The sequence below is a fragment of the Oryzias latipes genome, chromosome 1 (assembly GCF_053564925.1).
Source record: "Oryzias latipes strain Hd-rR chromosome 1, Olatipes_Hd-rR_3.1".
In the NCBI taxonomy this organism is placed as follows: Eukaryota; Metazoa; Chordata; class Actinopteri; order Beloniformes; family Adrianichthyidae; genus Oryzias; species Oryzias latipes.
Window position 1 is genome coordinate 18,292,891 of NC_136237.1, and position 10,219 is coordinate 18,303,109.

The window sequence follows — 10,219 nt, forward strand, 5'->3', positions numbered from 1 at the left end:
CCGAACCAAGCACCAGTTGGAGCTACTGGTGCTTGAAATATTCATGTTTTCTTTGTTTGATTCTGACAAGCGTGTAAATACTTGCTCTCTTCTTCTGAGTGAAAAGCGACTTTCAGAAGCGTAAAGTTGCGCAGCGCCACCTTGTGTACAGGAGTATTTCTGTTTTACATTAAGCGCCATCTAATGTCAGGGAATGAAATTGCATGTTCACTCCACTCATCGTCAGCGAAAATCGCCTGGGTGTGAACACAAAAAACGTGGCGAAAAACGCTGGCGAATAACGCCTGGCGAATATTCGTCCCGGTGTGTACGGGCCTTTAGAGACGGTTTGATTTATTTATTTATTTTCATCGGTCGCACCTTAAGTTCCTACATGAAATCTAAAGTACAAATAAAGTTTAAATGAGTTGTAGATATTTTAAAAAGGATGAAGATAAACGTTTCCCCTTAAAAGTTAAGGGAAATTGGAAGCTAATAAATAAATTGTGAAAAATTATACAGCTTTTACACTTCAGCCTCATACAGACCGGTCTGTGAAAATTACATTTTGTCGGACATTAAACCGGTTCATGGCTGGAAAAAGGTTCAGGGTCTCCCTGAAGACACCCACAAAGCACCCGATGGGAAATTCCAGCATCAGGCAGAGACAAGAGCTGAGCCCCCAACCCTTTTGAAGGAGTAGGCCAATAGAAAGGAGAGGCGCCTGACAAGAAGAAAGATTAGTTAGCCAATATCAATCATGTTCTAGTCACCAAGGTAACACTGGAAATACTGTGTCTAATTTGTGAGTGTCTATGTGCAACATGGTTTCAATCTATGCTGTATAAACATCCTTTGATCACACAAAGAGCTTCTGTTCCTTCTAACAACAGTGATATAACGGTGGACTCTGATTCCCTATCTCAGTAAACAGACAGATCTACAAACATGTGAGGTGAATTTGGCAGCAAAAATCCAACAAGCTTTTCAACAGCTCAAAGAGAAATAAAAACCTTTGACAACACAGTCGCTTTTGCTGGTATGAGTGAATTTGACTAACATTTCCAACATACATTCCTGATTTACTGCTTCATCTGCATTTAAACCAAATCCTGTTCAATAGTTTTCAGTCATTTCTTATTTTTGGAGAATAATCCGTGAGCAGAGTGCTTTTAAGGCTAGAGGTTATGCTTTGTCTTTTATTCACAAGCAGCTAATCAGGATGTATGAAAGGGAAGCAAACCATTTCAAGTACATGCACCAATTCACAGGTTACTTTCTCTTCATAAAGAGACTGTCAAATGACTTTATACATACCATATACATACACACATACACACACACACACACACACACCCCTACACACATACACACATACATACATACATACATACATATATATTTATATTTATATATTTTACCATAGTCCGGGTGAATACTCTATTCTGAATGGCTGCTGGGTGTGCATTAAAAAGTGATAACACACAGTGATAACCGCACGCCCCAAAAAGAAGTTCCGGTCACCTACCGTATTTTCCGGACTATAAGTCGCTCTGGAGTATAAGTCGCACCAGCCCAAAAATGCATTATAAAGTAGAAAAAAACACAGATAAGTCGCACTGGACTATAAGTCGCATTTTGACGGGAAATTTATTTGACAAAATCTGAGACCGAGAACTAATAACTTGCACAACCTCATATGACACAATCATAGCAGACTGTTTATCTCATAATTTCACAGTAATTCTTTCTCATACTTATTTATTTATTCCTTTCATGAAGCATCATTGGCCAACTAATACTCTGTTTTCATCCTGTATTTGTAGAAACAGTTGTCATTTTTATTGCATTTCTGAATCTATGAAATCATTGGAAAATAGAATATTATGTTGTTAGCCTTCAAGATCTTACTGTAAAAAAAAGTTTGCTGATCTCTGAGTCACTTAACATCCTCTTAACAATTAACATACCTCATACATTAAATTGACCCAGGAACATCATCTCTGTTCCTCACAAATAAACATAACAGGAGGGTTAACAATGTATTTATTTCAATTTATTTCTAATATAAGTCGCTGCAGAGTATAAGTCGCACCCCTTGCCAAACTATGAAAAAAAGTGCGACTTATAGTCCGGAAAATACAGTATCTTAAATCTTCTGTATCACTGCGCCAGCTTCTTTAAAACAACCTTTGGCTTCATCATCTGGAAAAAAAAACAGGCGGTAAGAGGAGAACTTTCTCCATGAACTGATGCATTATTCAACCCATTGAGTTTATTCAACCCGATGGGTTTTATTCATTGGCTTTTTATCGCCGAATCTTGACTGCAGCGGTGGTGTGGCACCTTGTCATGTTACCGTGACAAGGTGCCACACCACGTAACAAATAGTCCGCTTTTTGTGAAAAAAGCAATCCAAATCGGAAAAAAAACAAGAATTATGGAAAAAAAATGGTTAATATATATTTCTTTTGTAAGTGACCATGGTATGAGCGGGTTAAGCTTATACTTCACTGAAGCTTCCACGGCGTGCGTTAAAAAGTGATAATGCATACTTCATCGGCCATTAACCCTCACTTCATCCAGAGTGATAATGCACACCTTGATTTGATTTGATTTGAAATGGTTTATTTCAAGCAATTAAGTAGAAATGATACACAACAGCAATATAATCATCAGTTATACATCCATACAGTAACTAATCAAACTTAGGATAATTAGACATATTAAAAAATATTGCTTGAAAGGGAGTGGAAGGAAGCGAACTTATATAATCCCACACCGTTATACTATAACCATTTTATTACATGATTTATCGATATCCGGTTCCTAGCTTTTATCAGACAGAAGTAAGAATCATAAGATATCGATAAAGCACATGACAAAGATGAATTACTTAAGTATTACGTCAAAATTAACTATTTTAGAAATCAACATGGCAAATGCAGATCAGTCATCTGAAATATATGCAGATTATGTTACTTATAAAAGCCATTCATATGAATAAAACATAACCACACCTAAAAAAGAAGTTCCAGTCACATAGCTTGAACGTTCTATATCACCTCGCTGGCTTCTTTAAAACAAACTTTAGCTTCATCATCTGGACAAAAGCGGTAAGAGGTGAACTTTCTCTCTGAACTGATGCTTTATTTAACCTGTAGTAACGATCAGCATATATATCCCTTTCCTTTGCCTCTTTAGTCAAGGTTGGTGTCAGCTTAGCGATTTGTCATGTTACCAAGTAACAAAAATTCCGCTTTTTGGGATAAAAGCGATCTAAGCCAAACAAATAACGAGAATAAAGTACTAAAAACGGATTGAATATTTATTTATTTTGTAAGTGACCATGGTGACCAGCGGGTTAATGGCCTTCGAAGTGTGCATTATCAGAAATTCCTATGCATGTGTGAGTTTTTGCAAGGCACTCCTGCTTCCCCCAAAGGTCCAAAAACATGCCTCATTCAGAAAGGTTGACTGGCGTCTCTAATTTTCTCCCAGGTGTGGATGTAAGCTTGTGAGTGTTAGGCCTTGCAACAGATTTGACGACCTGTTCAAGGTGTACCCCAACAGTAAGTTGCTGGATTGGCTCCAGCAGCCCCATGACCCTGAAAGGAATTCATTGGGTTCTGAAGATGGATGGAGTTCTGATTCACATCAGATGCATACAAATCAAAACTTCTGTTTTTTAAAAGACCTTAACTAATAGTAAACAACCCATTAATCAGTTAATAAAAAAACATTTTCAGTAACTCAAACAAAAACACAGTTTTGTTTTATGTAAAGAAACTGCTCTGGATGTACTGCAAATGAAGGAGGAAAAATTGCTTAAAGAAAACAGTAGTACTGAAAGTCAATTGCTCACTTACCAAAAATCCGGTTTACGTGCTCCTCATTAGTTGAAGATATCCTGGGCTCAAACAGAAGCAGCTCTCTATCTTTCTTCTGCAGAAAAAGGCAGAGTTGATTGCGGCAGTCAATAAGTGTCCCACTAATAGTAAGTTCTTGATGAATGTGATGTGATGCAAACTCTGCTCAAATCAGAAAAGTGCGCCTAAGCGAGCAATTTGCCACGGGTTTGTGGATGGGACTGATTTGATGTGGTTAATGGCTTCTTGAGCACCTTTGATTCATTCACGTGGCCCGCGGTGTTTTTGAAATAAAGATGAATTTAATCAGCCTGTGGGAGAAAGTGAAAAGCTGGTGTTGTCATTTAAGTGGCATATTTTGATTCATGTCACATGAATCTCTGCAGTAACACAGTTCATGGCTAAGCACACAGTTAACTGAACACTGCTGGCTGCAGCTCAGCTGATTTTCTACCAAAATGTGATTAAAGCGGCATTGACTGTATCAGCCAATGCACACACTTCAAACAAACAACTTCAACAGAGTGAAATCATGTTTACACTGTTGGGATTAAAAGATCTGATGCTGGTCAGCTTATCCGATCTAATGGGACAGGTTGAAACTATTCTCAGAATGACAGTAATTTAACATTTCCTCCTGCCTTTTAAAGTAAAATAAAACAGTGGAGCTACAATTGACATACTCTATTTTCAGCACTTTACTATTTCTGCTCCCTCAAAGGTCAGCTCTGTCAAGACTGCTAGTTGTTGGTCATCTGATTAAATTCACTATAAAATATTTAGTGCCCACATTGAATGAAGCTGCTGATCCTTAAAATTAATAGAAACAGTCACATTTTTCCTTAAAGAAACCCGTTTGACTCACTTAATTTCTATGACAATTGGCTTGGGGCAACAATAAGGATCAAAGAGTAACACAACAGCTTTATTTCATTGTAAAAAAGTTTTTAAAATTCAAAGTAAATCTATTTAAAATTGGCAGCGCATAAAAGAAACGCTACCCATCTATTCATCTCTTCAACCATTTACAGACACTGGATTCAGAAATGAACAACGGGCTTATCAGAAATCTCATTTTTTTTTATAGGTAACATTTAAATGGAGGTCACAGGGGATTTCCTAAGCTGCCAAAGAGATTTGTTCTCTGAGTCCTGGCTCTGTCCTGTGCCCTCCTCTGAACAGGCCACTTACCTCCGCTGGTAGATCTCTGGAAAGCATCCTGTTCAGATTCCCAAATGACCCCAAAGCTACGTTCACACCAGGGATGTGAGCGCGGGAAAGAATGCACTGAACAGCCATTTGAACTTGCATTTACCCCGTACTAATCACACTGGACAAGCAGGGAGGGGCTGCTTCTTCTTCTTTTTGTACTGTTTTCTAGCACATGTCTGCCACCTAGAGTTGGAAGAGGCTTGGTGCGAAATATAGAAGAGGAGCAAATCTTGTAATCTCGCTCCAGGCTTTGTCTTTTACAGCTCTACTCCGATATATGAAACACTTGGTGTCATGGAATGTCAGTCAGGCACAAATCACAATTTTTCATTTCTCATCCATGTTCAAATTTCAAACAGTTGGCAGTTTTGTTTATTCAAGAGGACGCCATTGATACATCACTACCAAATCTGAGTCCATGATTGGTCAAAGTTTGACCTGGTTTTAACTTTGAACGTGCATTCAATGGCCTTGTGCTTTTGAATGTAAAAACGGTTGTAGAAACATATGTAGCAATACATGAACGCGGAAGCCAAAAACACCCATTTACGTGCATTTACTCAGACTTTTCATTGAAAGTGATGCTTGAAGGTGTGTTACTATGAACGTAGCATATCTGTTTGCATTCTTTGTGGATGAGCAGCAACTCCCTTTAAACGTTAAATTATTTTCTTTAGCTGGGCCTCTTCATTTGTACACAAGTGAGGGTAAACTAAAACAAAACCTTTTTAAACCAAAGGGTATATGCAGTGTACGTGTTTTATGCATACAGTATTGCCCCCTTATTCGCAGAGGTTAGGGACCAGACACCGGTGAATACGTCGAAAATGGGATTACAGAGAACCGTACCTGCGGCCCAAGAATGACTGTCACTGATTTGTAAAACATTTATTAAAAATCATTGGAATATCCAGAAGAGGCCGGTTTCATCCGTGTTAAACACCTGCTCCGAATGATAATTATTCCCAAAGATTATCTTCCTCAGCATATTAGGATATTTTTTCAGCTGCTTCTGAGTCAGCTGATGCCATTTTGGTTTTGGTAGCGATTTGGGAACCGCTGGAAATAGCTGTGAAATATTCCTTAGCAGCCGGCAAGGAAGCCGACAGACCAGCATGCTCTTCATCTCCGCTCCCCTCCTCCCCCTCAGTACCTTTTTCGGACACAAAAGTCTGATATGAGCGTCTTTAGCTCTGATTTTTTGTGAGAAACTGGAGGAGTCACGTGACTGAAAGAAATTACAAGAAACTGCGAATATTGAAACGCAAATACGTGGGGGAACACTGTATGTGTTTGATACTGCAAAGGTATCAATGTAAGCAGCCTATTTATATTTCCTTTCCTTTTTTTTAATTATGCATGTTTGCCCAGACATTTAAACAATAATAAGATATGTTTGAAATAGTTAAGTAAAAAATTAGGAGTACTTTTTTTTTTCTTTTTCTTCTTTTGAGCCTTTCAAGCGTCAAAAACATAGGGAAATAGGGAAATGTTCCCATCATACACATGGAAATCACACAACATGGCCCAAATACTGTCTAAAAATGGGAGTTAGTATTATTCCTCTTCATCCTGAATTGAGGTCCCTTTTACATTCTGGATTTTAAGAATTTTAACCCTAAATATTCGTGATATTTTAGGACATTTTTCCACCTTTGTCGAAACATTAATTTTTCTTCTATTATTACAAAACCCAGCTGAATCGCATGGGTGTATGTCCAACCTTTACATTCTAATAAAACAGTTTTAAAAGTTCATGCTTGCTAACATTAGTTTTGTGTAGTTTCTGCATCAGTTTGGCATCTTTACATAATTAAATCTAAAGTTTCTCAGTGATGTGTAATGTCCACTTTTTAAATCTCATTTTATGAATTACAATCCTGAAGACCGGTATATTTTCCCTTCATTGTCACTTGTAGTCTCTTTGAAAAAGAATCAGATTTTCTACCTTGGTTTCCAGTCGGCCATAATTGCTGAACAATTGCTGACCCTTTTTTTGACACATGAAATGCATGCCTTGAAAATAACTTCATTTAAAAGGGGAAGGTTTGTACATCAGAGCAACTTGTCTTTACCAAATCTTCAAGGTGCAATCTGAATTATAATATGATGTAACAATCTTACATTTTTTGAAACTTTGTGGCCAGTTTTATATAAAAAAGGGTGATGTGATCAGACCTGACAGCTGTGTTCACTCGATCACATACAGATAACAAGGCCTCACATCATTTAAGAAACTTTTCTGAGAAAAGCTGCGCATGACAGTTGAAAAATGACAAGACTTTTGTGTTGTAGTAGAATTCAGAAAGAGAAATTTGAGGTAATGCAAAACAGATGAAAAGAAGAGCTCAATCTCGTTATTCTAGTGTTTATGTTGCTTTGAGGCAGACCGGTGTTTTGAATTGGTGAAAGTGGTTTTGTATTAGAAATTGAGCCAGTTTAGCTCGTGCTGGTTTGCGGCGCCTTCCGTCCGTGAAACCCGGGTTCGACTCCAGGCTGCTCCCTGTTCCCTTCTCTACCTCTGCCGGTTCCAAGCCCGGTTAGAGAAGGTTAGAGAAGGTTGCGTCAGGAAGGGCATCCGGCGTAAAACATTGCCAAATTTACCATGCGACTTGTTCGCTGTAGCGACCCCTGATGGGAGAAGCCGAAAGTGGAAGGAAAGGGTTTTGTATTAGAACTTAGTCTTTATTGACCATGTTTTCACTGCATGGTCCCACTAGAGTAAGAATGTAATCAAACAGCAGAAAGCAAAAAAAAGTGAAGAAAATCTGTTAAAAAGCTAATTTGAAGGTCATTACATCCAAGCATGCTTAGAAAAAATACTCAACAATTCCCAGCCAGAGTGCCTGTGTTCTTTGGCTTAGCAGCAATCAATTTCACTAGAATTTTTTTTTCTCATCCATCCATCCATCCAACCATTCATCCATCTTCTTCTGGTCCACAGCCTGGTCACTTCCTGTCCAGATTATTGTAATTCCCTCCTCTTTGGTCTCCCTCAAAAAACCCTCAATAAGCTTCAACTGGTCCAGAACTCAGTGGCATCATCCCCATAATCCCTTACTTCCGTCATATCACCCCAGTTCTCCACCAGCTGCACTGGCTTCCTATTACCTCCAGAATCAAATTCAAACTCCTCCTGTTTACCTTTAAGTCCCTCCATAACCTGGCTCCTCCTTATCTTTCCGGCCTCATCCATATCAAACCCCCTCTGGTTCTCTTCCGTCCTCCTCCTCTGTTCGGCTCTCTGTTCCTCCGGCCCGACTCGTCACCATGGGAAGCCGAGACTTCAGCTGCTCTGCTCCCAAACTCTGGAATTCACTCCCTCCTGACCTCTGTGACATAGACTTTTTACAAACTTTCAAATCAAAACTCGAAAATCATCTGTTTAATTCTGCCTTCTCATTTTGATTCACTTTTGATTTTCTGCTAATTTCTATTTATTGTGCTTTTAATGGTTATCTTTGACCTTTATTTTTTACAGTGTCCTTGGATTCCTTGAAAGGCTATTATTATTATTATTATTATTATTATTATTATTATTATTATTATTATTATTATTGTCTGTTGCAGGGCCATACAGTCACACTCACAACTAATTTAGAATCATAAATTCAACTATAAAGCATGTTTTTGGAATGAAAACAGAAAACCCACACATGGACAAGGAGAACGTGTAAACTACACATAGGAAGGTCCCAGCTGGGATTTAATCCAAAAGTATTTACCCAAAAATAGATTACAATAAGACAGATAGTGATAAATCAAGCTATAATGAAGAATATGAAGACATTGACCCAATCAGTACACAGTTTAAACTCTCATTAACAAAAATGCCTAAAAATTTGGTACTGGCCGCCTGAGGCCTCTCGACAGATTCCATTATAATTTCTAGTCATTTTGACACTAAAGATGATTTAACTTGATTTCCTTATAATCACAGATAATTTGTTTAGTCTGAATTAAGTATAATAGGCAGCAAAGCCATCGTTAGCATTCTCCATTAGTGATTCCAAATTTGATTTTCATAAAAGAGAGAAAAGAAAAAAAAATATTTTAAGATTGTCAGAGAGAACAAGGGTTGTGTCATCAGAAAACATTATTAGGGATGTATGGCACCAAAGGTTTTGTGGCACAATTTAAAAAAAACCGTTTAAATAAGCCGCAGCTTTTACGTTCAGTTTTAATTTCAAACTAATGGAAACCGCATTCAAATTAAAGGTTTGCACCAAAACCTTTTACTGTAAGCAAAACCACAGACTTTGCTCATTTGCAATGAACTGCACAGTTTTTCTCTGTAACAGCTGCATCAGACTTTGGCCTGAAACCTGATGACACATTAGTTTCGTGGAACTTCTGGTCAGGTCCACTGCTGGCAGAGTTTCTTCTTAGTCACAGAGCCCCACTCTTCTGAAGATGCCATTCCGCCAACACAGATCCAAGAGGTGGTCATTTGGACATTTACATTGTAAGACAATGTAAAATCAACCTTGACAGCATAGAAAAGTAACTAACCTTCAGCTGTGGGAAATTAAGAAAATACTGTAGATGTATCGGTTTCTTGAAATGAGTCTAAAAACGTCAGTGTGAATCTTTCTGTTTCTTAACAGCGAATAACAAAAGATTTACAGCGTACAAAGTTCATTACACTTTATTTTCTAGTTGTACTTTTGTTGATTAAGCTCAATGCAACAAAAGGAGGATGACTGAAGGTGGGCAGCGGGTCACAACACATTAACAATGTTTAGTTTAACCTAATTATCTTGACCACACAACCCCTGTCCCACTCTCTCTTCTGTCAATGTCTCCTGCTGTTTGATAGAATTATTTACTTCACATTTTCTTTAGTGACAGGAAATGATTATCATAAATCACTAGAGATTCTTTGTGTGGTGACGCCGGGACAGTAGCTGAAGGCAAAATGAATCATGTTCCTCATCCCACACACACATGTACGCACAAATGCCAAGGATCTAATTTATCTAATGTTTGAAACTAATTGAATCTTTCTAAGTGCTTAACGAAGCGTCTCTCATCAGGGGAAGCCTAAATGGACAATCAATTCCCATATGTGAAGCCATCCCTGCGGAGAACAAATGAACACAGCAGACTATATGGGATTTAGCATGTGCTGCTAAATTGGCAATAACTGTCAGGGGAAA

At 38.2% G+C, this 10,219-nt stretch overlaps 1 long non-coding RNA gene across 1 annotated transcript; it reads right to left on the minus strand.

The window, feature by feature from the left end:
• Positions 1 to 322: 322 nt before the first annotated feature.
• LOC110015341 (uncharacterized) lies at positions 323 to 5,516 on the minus strand. Its single transcript, XR_013657523.1, has 3 exons — positions 5,040 to 5,516; positions 3,849 to 3,924; positions 323 to 703 (listed from the first exon to the last, which is right to left on the minus strand). It is a non-coding gene; the product is annotated as an uncharacterized LOC110015341 (long non-coding RNA).
• Positions 5,517 to 10,219: the final 4,703 nt, after the last annotated feature.